Source organism: Triticum aestivum, chromosome 3D (genome assembly GCF_018294505.1).
Source record: "Triticum aestivum cultivar Chinese Spring chromosome 3D, IWGSC CS RefSeq v2.1, whole genome shotgun sequence".
Lineage (NCBI taxonomy): Eukaryota > Viridiplantae > Streptophyta > Magnoliopsida > Poales > Poaceae > Triticum > Triticum aestivum.
Genome location: NC_057802.1, coordinates 299,962,954 through 299,973,516, shown reverse-complemented (window position 1 = coordinate 299,973,516; position 10,563 = coordinate 299,962,954).

The following is a 10,563-nucleotide window of genomic DNA, read 5'->3' as shown; positions in this document are numbered from 1 at the left end:
GTTTAAGCTTCTGTCACTCTAGCAACCCATCATCTACTTGTTACTTCCCAATGCCTTCCCCTAGGCCCAAATAATGGTGAACTGTCATGTAGTCGACGTTCACATAACACCACTAGAGGAGAGACAACATACATCTCATCAAAATAGCGAACGAATACCAAATTCACATGATTACTTATAACAGGACTTCTCCCATGTCCTCAGGAACAAATGTAACTACTCACAAAGCATGTTCATAATCATAATCAGAGGAGTATTAATTACCATTAAGGATCTGAACATATGATCTCCCACCGAATAAACCAACTACCATCAACTACAAGGAGTAATCAACACTACTAGCAACCCACAGGTACCAATCTGAGGTTTTGGGACCAAGATCGAATACAAGAGATGAACTAGGGTTTGAGAGGATATGGTGCTGGTGAAGATGTTGATGGAGATTGACCCTCCCCCGATGAGAGGATCGATGGTGATGACGATGGCGATGATTTCCCCCTCCGGGAGGGATGTTTCCCCGGCAGAACAGCTCCGCCGGAGCCCTAGATTGGTTCTGCCCAGGTTCCGCCTCGAGACGGCGGGGCTTCATCCCGAAAGCTTCCTTATAATTTTTTTTCCAGGGTAAAAGACACAATATAGCAGAAGATGGGCACCAGACGCCTGCTAGGGGGCCCATAAGGTCAGGGGCGCGCCCTCCACCCTTTCGGCTAGCTGGTGGGCCCCCTCTGGTACTTTCTTCACCCAATATTTTTTATATATTCCAAAAATAATCTCCGTGAAGTTTCAGGGCTTTTGGAGTTGTGCAGAATAGGTCTATAATATTTCCTCCTTTTCCAGCCCAGAATTCCAGCTGCCGGCATTCTCCCTCTTCATGTAAACCTTGTAAAATAAGAGAGAATAGCAATAAGTATTGTGATATAATGTGTAATAACAGCCCATAATGCAACAAATATCAACATAAAAGCATGATGCAAAATGGACGTATCATTACATCATATGGATCTCCAAGAGACCATTGTATTGAGAATCAAACGAGAGAGAGGAAGCCATCTAGCTACTAACTACGGACCCATAGGTCTACAAAGAACTACTCACGCTTCATCAGAGAGGCACCAATGGACATGATGAACCCCTCCGTGATGGTGTCTAGATTGGATCTGGTGGTTCTGGAACTTATGGCGGCTGGAATTGATTTTCGTCGACTCCTCTAGGGTTTCTGGAATATTGGGGTATTTATAGAGCAAAGAGGTGGTTCATGGGGTCCAGGCGCGCCCTGGTGGGTTGTGCTCCCCTTGGAGCACCCCCCAGGTGCTTCTCCGGCCCACTGAATGTCTTCTGGTCCAAAAAAAATCCACAAAAAGTTTCGCTGCGTTTGGACTCCGTTTGGTATTGATTTCCCGTGATGTAAAAAACATGCAAAAAAATAGCAACTGGCACTTGGTACTATGTTAATAGGTTAGTACCAAAAAATGATATAAAATGACTATAAAGCATCCAAGAATGATAATATAACAGCATGGAACAATAAAAATTTATAGATACATTGGAGACATCAGCCACCCTGGAGAATCATGATGGATGTCGCTGGGTAACATAGTTTCTACACCATAGACCATGAAGAACGGTGTATAGCCTATTGATCTATTGGGGGTAGTCCGTATACTCCAAAGAACCGAGGGGGGTTCCTCAACCCAGTGACCCGGAGTGCGCTCAAGCGAAACCATGAGTCTTGGCTTGATACCTCGTAAGATCTCCTGGTTAGCACGTTCTGGTTGACCATTGGACTGAGGATGTGCTACTGATGCTACATCAAGCCAGATATGCTCCCTTTGACAGAACTGCTTCATGGCTCCCTTGGACAAATTAGTGCCATTATTAGTGATGATGCTATCTGGATAACCAAAGCGAAAAGTAACTTTTTCAGGAATTTGACCATTGTGGTTGCATCACAATTGATGATCGGCTCTGCTTCGACCCACTTGGTGAATTTATCGACCGCAACCAAAAGGTGTGTCTTCTTATCCTTGGAGCGTTTGAACGGACCAACCATATCAAGCCCCCAGACTGCAAATGTCCAAGTGATGGGAATCATCCGGAGTTCTTAAGCCGGCACCTGAGCCTGACGTGTAAACTTCTGACATCCATCACACTTGCGCACGATATCTTCAGCATCTGCATGAGCCCTGAGCCAATAAAAACCATGTCTAAAAGCCTTTGCCACCAGGGATCTTGAGCCAGCAGGATGACCACAATCACCAGAGTGAATCTCATTAAGGATCTCGCGGCCTTCGTCGGGGGAAACACATCATTGAAAAACACCGGTGATGCTTCTTCTGTGCAACTCGCCTTTGACAATAGTCATGGACTTGGAATAACAGACTATCTGACGAGCAACGATTTCATCCTTGGGGAGTTCACCGCGAGTCAAATAAGCCAAGTAAGGAATCATCCAATCGGGAATAGCACGAAGAGCCGCCGCCAATTGTGCCTCCGGGTCACGTACAACGAGATCTTCCTCTGAAGGCAATGTGATAGAAGGATTATGGAGGATGTCAAGGAACACATTGGGAGGGACCGACTTACGTTGAGAGCCGAGGCGTGATAATGCATCAGCCGCCTCCCTTGGTATCAGAGCTCAGACCGCACACGTTCCGGCATAGAATGTTCCACAAAAGCGACGACATTAAGGTTCACAACAAATTAAAGTGCAGAACACGAAAATAAAAGATAGGAAAACAATTAATCTTCACTGAGCCATAGCCGGGCCCTTCCCCTTGTTCTTGAGAGGGGCCAGGAGCTTTTCCTTGGTGATTTCTTCCAGTGGCACGACACAAGCATTTGTACCCAGGTACTGCATTGTCTCGATCGGGGTCGGAGGGGGTACTTGATGTTCTTCCAAATGGTTTGTTGTGTCAGGCTGCTGCTGCTTCACTAGAAGTTCAGGGACACACCTTGCTTTAACATGTGAGGTTTTCTTCTTCAACTCTGCCATAGACGACGCTTTGAATCCCAGGTATCTAGTGGCTCTGACGCTGCGCCTAACCTCAGACAAATACAGAGGAGTATCCTTGCGACGTCTTTTCCTAGAAGTGGCAGTGTCCATGTCCATCATGTCTTGTTGCATAACCTGGGAGGAAGCAGATTCAGAAGTAAGCATGTCCTCCATTACCATATCTCCCTGAGAGAAACTTGGCAGCAGGTTATTCAGACTTTTAGTAACATAATCAATACAGAGAGTCCAAGTTTCAGGTGAGAGGTGTATGGTATTGGTCCCAGGAGTGAATGGTGAGAAAGGGAATTTGATAAAACATGCAGCCCCCACCATCTCATTCAGAGCAACCTGCAAACCCTTAGCAAATCTCTTCCAAACAATCTCCAATGCATACTCATCCCTGTTCCAACCAATTCTATGTGTGAACGACAGAAACCCGAGTCTTGGTCTGGAGGGTAATGAAGAAGCGCCGCCGCCCATGGGTGTGTCACCACATCCAGAACAATTGTTGTTTCTGAATGTAATGCAGCAGGAGCAACATCATGCACAGGTGTGGCATCTTCAGAATGCAGCAAATGCCTACGAGGCAGCACCACCGCCACCACCACCTCAACACGGTTGGGGGGTATGGCCTGAGCTTTCCCCAATTCCACCAGCTTATCGAGGTTTTAGCTACAGGCGGTTCACATGATATGATGGACCGTCGATGATGGATGGGATACAAACAAAGGACTATGGATTTGATGACGGCCTAAGAGTTTGGAATGCGAACATGTGGCTATGATCGATGAGGTGGCTAAAAGGTTCGTTCAGGGAAGAGAGGCAGGGGATTTTACTTTCAGACAAGTTAATGCTCATGAGACAGTAATAGAAGTGCCTGTTGAAGAAAGGCAGCCATATCATATGTGATAGCCTTATTACTTCCTACGGAATCTTGAACACGACCATGGTAAAGATCGGAATTGATTGAATGACCGCTTTAAGCAAGATCCCCCCCATTGCTAACATTTTTTTCCTTCCATCCCTTTAATCTAGCTACCACCCTTTCAAGCAAATGTATGAAACTATTAGATCTATCTGCACCAACCATTTATAGTAATCCAATATATTTATATGATAAGGATTCTGACACAATATGCAATTATGAACATATCTCTGTCTTTCAGCTTCATATCTAGACTAAAAAATATGCTACACTTTGCTTCGCTTACAGTTGTCCCAAGTTTGCACGATATTCATCAAAAATTTGTCTCATTGAGGTTACATTATTCGAGTCATCCTTCACAAGAATTAATGAATCATCTACAAAAAGTAAGTGTGACCCTGATGATGCATTTGTGCACACCTTAACTCCCACAATCCTACCAACCTTCCCTCTATGAGCCAATAAACTTGAAAAATCTCTTGTGCACAAATGAAACAAACAAGGCGATAAGGGGTCCCCCTACCAGAGCCCCCTTTTAGGAATGGAATCTTTTGTGCTTTTGGTCATTGAAGCAAACTTTATACTTTACCGAAGTATTACATGCCATAATCATACCAGCAAAGTCACCATGAACACCCAATCTCAGCATCATTTTTTCTAGGAACCTCCATTCAACTCTATCACACACCTTATGCATGTCTAGCTTCACTGTACTATTTTCCCGACTTGTTATGCTTTAATGTATGGATATATTAATAAGCTAACAAGATACTATTAGTAATTAACTTGCATGTTACAAAAACACTTTGCACATGGGAAACTATATCATCAAGGACATGCTTCAGTCTAAGGGTGATCATCTTTGAAATTATCTTTGTAAAGGACTGTACATAGGCTGATTGGCCTATATTGTGTGATACATTCTGGAATCACAATTTCTGCATGAGCTCAATAACTATATGTTCCACCCCTTAGGAATCAATTTATTATTCACAACATCAAGAACCTCTCCTGTGATTGAATCGCCTAGGATGTGCCAACATTTTTTGATAAATATAACATGCAAACCGTCAACCCCCAGAGCTTCCACGTCTCATATAGAAAATAAGGCTTTTCTTACCTCTTCAGCTAAAGGTTCTGACAGAGACCCATTCGTATGTTCGTTCACCTAGGCACCACTTTGTCCAATAATGCAGGATCTATCTCATCAATTTTAGTAGCTATGCAACAAGTGGGTTCAAATATGCAATACCTTCATGTTCTCTCTGTTTTCTCGTTGTGACGGATTGATGGAAAAAGAAGTATTCCTGTCACCAAACTTCATCCAGTGCATGCAACTTATTTGGAGATGGTACATCTCCTCCTCCTGCAATAGTTTCTCAATCTCCTCTACCATCTCTCTTTGCTTTGCAAGATTTGAATCATTCAACATTGTCGTGTGACAACTTCTAATCCTTGCCGAGCTCCCCTTAATCCGCTTTTGTGCTTCTCAGGACCCTTATGTATCATCGATAACTGTTTGTGAACCACAACCAGATTGCTTGCCAAATTATTGGTTTGAACTCTATTTCCTGCCATCCCCCAGGCCCCTTGGACCATTTCCTTAAACCGAGCTTCCTTTAGCCATTTAGCCTCGAACCTCAATACCCTTGGTCTGTATCCTTCTTGGGCTATTTGGGCCTTTGTATTCATAAGTAAGGGTGTAACACCCACGATGCGGCTATATCTCCCATGTGTCGAGGCACGACTTAGAGGCATAACCGCATGGTGGTTTTGTCGCAGGAAGGGTCATCTTCACACAATCCCATGCAATGAACAAGAATGGGTTAAAGAGTTGGCTTACAATCGCCACTTCACACAATACATAAATAAAATCATACATCATTCAAGATACACACATAGACCGACTACGGTCAAAACCAAATACAAAGAAGACAACCCCAAATGCTAGATCCCCGATCGTCCCAACTGGGGTCCACTACTGATCAACAGGAAACGAAACAACACAACGAACAAGAGCTTCATCGAGCTCCCACTTGAGCTCGGTTGCGTCATCTGCACTGGTCTCGTCGGCACCTGCAACTGTTTTTGTAGAATCTGTGAGTCACGAGGACTCAGCAGTCTCACACCCGCGAGATCAAGACTATTTAAGCTTATGGGTAGGAAAGGGTAGTGAGGTGGAGCTGCAGCAAGCACTAAGTATATATGGTGGCTAACATACGCAAATAAGAGCGAGAAGAGAAGCAACGGAACGGTCGTGAAGCTAGAAGTGATCAAGAAGTGATCCTGAAACTACTTACGCACAACCATAACACAAGAACCGTGTTCACTTCCCGGACTCCGCCGAAAAGAGACCATCACGGCTACACACGCGGTTGATGTATTTTAATTAAGTCAAATGTCAAGTTCTCTACAACCGGATATTAACAAATTCCCATCTGCCACGTAACCGCGGGCACGGCTTTCGAAATATAATACCCTGCAGGGGTGTCCCAACTTAGCCCATTATAAGCTCTCACGGTCAACGAAGGATATTCCTTCTCCCGGGAAGACCCGATCAGTCTCGGAATCCCGGTTTACAAGACATTTCGACAATGGTAAAACCAGCAAAGCCGCCCGATGTGTCGACAATCCCGATAGGAGTCGCACGTACCTCGTTCTTAGGACACACCGGATGAACACTACGTACAACTAAAACCAGCCCTCAAGTTTCCCCGAGGTGGCGCTGCAAGTGGCTCTAGTTTGGACCAACACTCCGAGGAGCACTGGCCCGGGGGGGGGGGGTAAAATAAGATGACCCTCGGGAGCGCGACTCCCAAGGGAAAAAGGCTAGGTGAGGCAAATGTAAAACCAAGGTTGGGCCTTGCTAGAGGAGTTTTATTCAAAGCGAACTGTCAAGGGGGTCCCATAAATCACCCAACCGCGTAAGGGACGCAAAATCAAGGAACATAACACCGGTATGACGGAAACTAGGGCGGCAAGAGTGGAACAAAACACCGGACATAAGGCCGAGCCTTCCACCCTTTACCAAGTATATAGATGCATTAATAATATAAGAGATATTATGATATCCCAACATAAACATAATCCAACATGGAGCAATCTTCATCTTCACCTGCAACTAGCAACGCTATAAGAGGGGCCGAGCAAAAGCGATAACATAGCCAAACAATGGTTTGCTAGGAAGGTGGGTTAGAGGCTTGACATGGCAATATGGGAGGCATGATATAGCAAGTGGTAGGTAGCGCAACATAGCGATAGAGCGAACAACTAGCAAGCAAAGATAGAAGTGATTTCGAGGGTATGGTCATCTTGCCTGAGATCCCGCAAGGAAGAAGAACGAGTCCATGAAGAAGACAAACGGACGTAGTCGAACGAATCCTCACAACTCCGGAACGAAACCGAAGCTTTGAAGCGTGCGTTTCGGAACAGATCAAGTTCGGTACGATGTAGAGGAAGTAGTCGTTCACGGGTCGTCGTGGGAAGTAGTTGTACACGTTTCGTAGATGAACTTGGCGTAACCGTGCAGTAGTCGAACTTGGCGACGGTAGTGGTACACGTTGTCTTGTCGAATCCGAGCGACGGTAGTCGTACACGACATGTTGTGGAAGTAGTGGTACACATATCAAAGAGGAACTTGACAGAATCCAGTCCCCGGGGTCGTCGCGGTACTTGTAGCTCGTGTAACTCCACCGTTCGTTGCGTAATCGTACATGGGTCTCGGGTCTTGGTCCTGAACTTGAGGAAGTCAACAGTCGAAGTGACCCACGCGAGCACTCACGCACGGGCAAGAGAGCGGGCGCTGATGCTCACGCGACGAGCAGAGAAAACAGAGGTCGGCAGCAGGGACTTGGCGCTGGTCGATGCGGGCGAGCAGAGACGCGTCCTCCACCCCGCTCGAACGAAGCAGAGGCGGGGCAGGGGCTTGCAGCGGCGCGAGATCCGCCGAAGATGAAGATGGCGGCCACGGGACGGCGACTGGGTCGGCGGGAACCAGCCGGATCCGAGGCCAGGGAGGTGGTGGAGCTCCATGCAGAGGAGGAGCGCGGGTAGCAAGGCGACGGCAACAGAGCAGCCGCGGGAGACCGAGTGGAGTGGCGAGGTGCGGACACGGGGAGAGGAGAAACCCGGCGAGGAAGGAGAGGGCACGCTGGACGAGGGGTCACCGGACCTGGCGATCTCCGGCGGCGGAGCAGGAACAAACGGAGGGAGGACAGATGACCGGGCGACGACAGGGTCGGCAGGGGCACGGGGCTAAACGACCTCGCGTGCAGCGGAGGGAGGAGGCGACGAGGGGAAGGTTGGGCGCGAGCTCCTGCTTGCGGGATCGAGCGAGAGGCTCTCACTCCTCTCTGGCGGTGCGAGCAGGGGAAGGAGATGGGGATCGGGAGAGAGCGTGGTGAGGGGCTAGGGTTAGATAGGCATGCGGCTGGGCCTGCGCTGGTTGGTTAGGCCCAAGAGGCCGGCTGGGTTGCAAGGCTGCGCTCTCTCTCTCTCCCTCATATTTCTTTTAATAGAAAAGAAATTAGAGAGAAGAAAAGAAAGGAAGGGTTAGGGAAAGGATTTGCGCATGCGGTTAATTTTCCCGGGCTCATAAAAATGCGCTTGATCCAGGAAAATAGAAGTGGCATGATTGAAAGATATAAATTCAAATGCATTTGAATTTAATTCAAATGATTTGAATAGGAAGTGAGGGTTGGGAAGGTCCAAAAATGTTCGGATTTTTGGTGGAGCTCCGGAAAGTGAAGAAAGAATTTAGGGCAGAGTTTGGAGACCAAACTTGAAGCAGAAAAGGCACGGAATTATTTTGCAAGTGTGTTATGGTTAATTCCAAAGTTAATGGAATATTTTAATATAGATCCCTAATAATATTGGGAGATTTTTATATGTTGTAAAGAGAAATCACCATGTGCATTTCCCTCGATTTAAATGGATCAAAGATCCATGCAATTTATTCAGTTGAGTTTTTTTTAAAAGGTTGCATGATGACATGATGCAATGCAAGAGATGCAACAAACAAAACAAATCACACGACGAAACTCAGAGCATCTGGAAGTCTTCTGGAGCGTCGGTCTCGGGGCGTTACAACACTCCACCACTGCAAGAGGATCTCGTCCCGAGATCTAAGGACGGCACCGGAGAAAAGCGGAAGAGGAAGAGAAGAGGTAAAGCTAAGTTGCTTCTTTGACAAACGAGTGAAACCACGAACCTTGAGAGATTGAACGAACGAAAAGAGAGAATACAAGGGAGATGAACGAGATTGAAAACACTCCGTTATCAAAGAGGAATTAGGAACATTGCGAGAACCTTTGTAGGTTGAAGAATATGGAACAAGAGCTTAACGGATCAAAAGGAATATGAAAGCACACCGGTAGAAAAGAGAAACAAGGAACACCATGTAAACCTTGGAGTTTGCAAAGCTATGAATGACGAGAACAATGGACGAGAAGTACAAGCAAGCACTCCGGTTGAAACGAGATGTACAAGGAACGATAATGATCAATTACGATAACGCTCCGGTTGGAAAATGGAAGGGGTAGAATGTGAACTTGGCAAAAAGAAAGCACTTGGATGAGACTCCGGTTAGAAGAGGAATGATAGACACAACACTCCGGTTAAAACAAGATAAAGAAGGAATAATAATGATATAATTTGGACAGCACTCCGACTGTAAATGGAAGGAATTACATGAACTTGAGAAGATGGGATGACACTTGATGAAATCAGCAACACACTGCCTCCGGAACTATTGAAAGAATGGCACAATGGGTCAGAAAGATTTCAGACAGCACTCCGGTTGAGAAGGGACGTAAAACTTGACAGAATGGGACGAACTTGAAAAGAGGGCACGGCACTCCGGTTGTAAATGGATAAGAACGAAAAGAACACGGTCCTCACAAATCGAGATGATGAGTGAAGAGAGCAACATCACCATGCCTCCGGAAGAAAAATAGAAGATAGATCATTGGAATAAAGGAATGGAGAAGAAAATGACAACTTCTGCCACAAATGAGCTTGGAAAGCACCCTTCCAAGAAGGTTATAACGGAGTTGTTGGAAAATCAACAACGAAAAGAACAAGCTTGATGAGGGCTTATGGAACACATCTCAAAATTATGAGGTGACAACCCGCCACTAACGGAAACAGTTGATTGGATTGAGATCAACAAGGAGATGAGGGCTTATGCAACTATTTTGGAGATGGTACATCTCCTCCTCCTGCAATAGTTTCTCAATCTCCTCTACCATCCCTCTTTGCTTTGCAAGATTTGAATCATTCAACATTGTTGTGTGACAACTTCGAATCCTTGCCGAGCTCCCCTTAATCCGCTTTTGTGCTTCTCAGGACCCTTATGTCTCATCGATAACTATTTGTGAACCACAACCAGATTGCTTGCCAAATTATTGGTTTGAACTCTATTTCCTGCCATCCCCCAGGCCCCTTGGACCATTTCCTTAAACCGAGCTTCCTTTAGCCATTTAGCCTCGAACCTCAATACCCTTGGTCTGTATCCTTCTTGGGCTATTTGGGCCTTTGCATTCATAAGTAAGGGCCTATTATCTGACTTTGCATAGCCTAAGTGTGAGAGAGCTACTTCTGGGAATTTATTCATCCACTCCTCATTAACTAGTGTTTGATCTAGTCA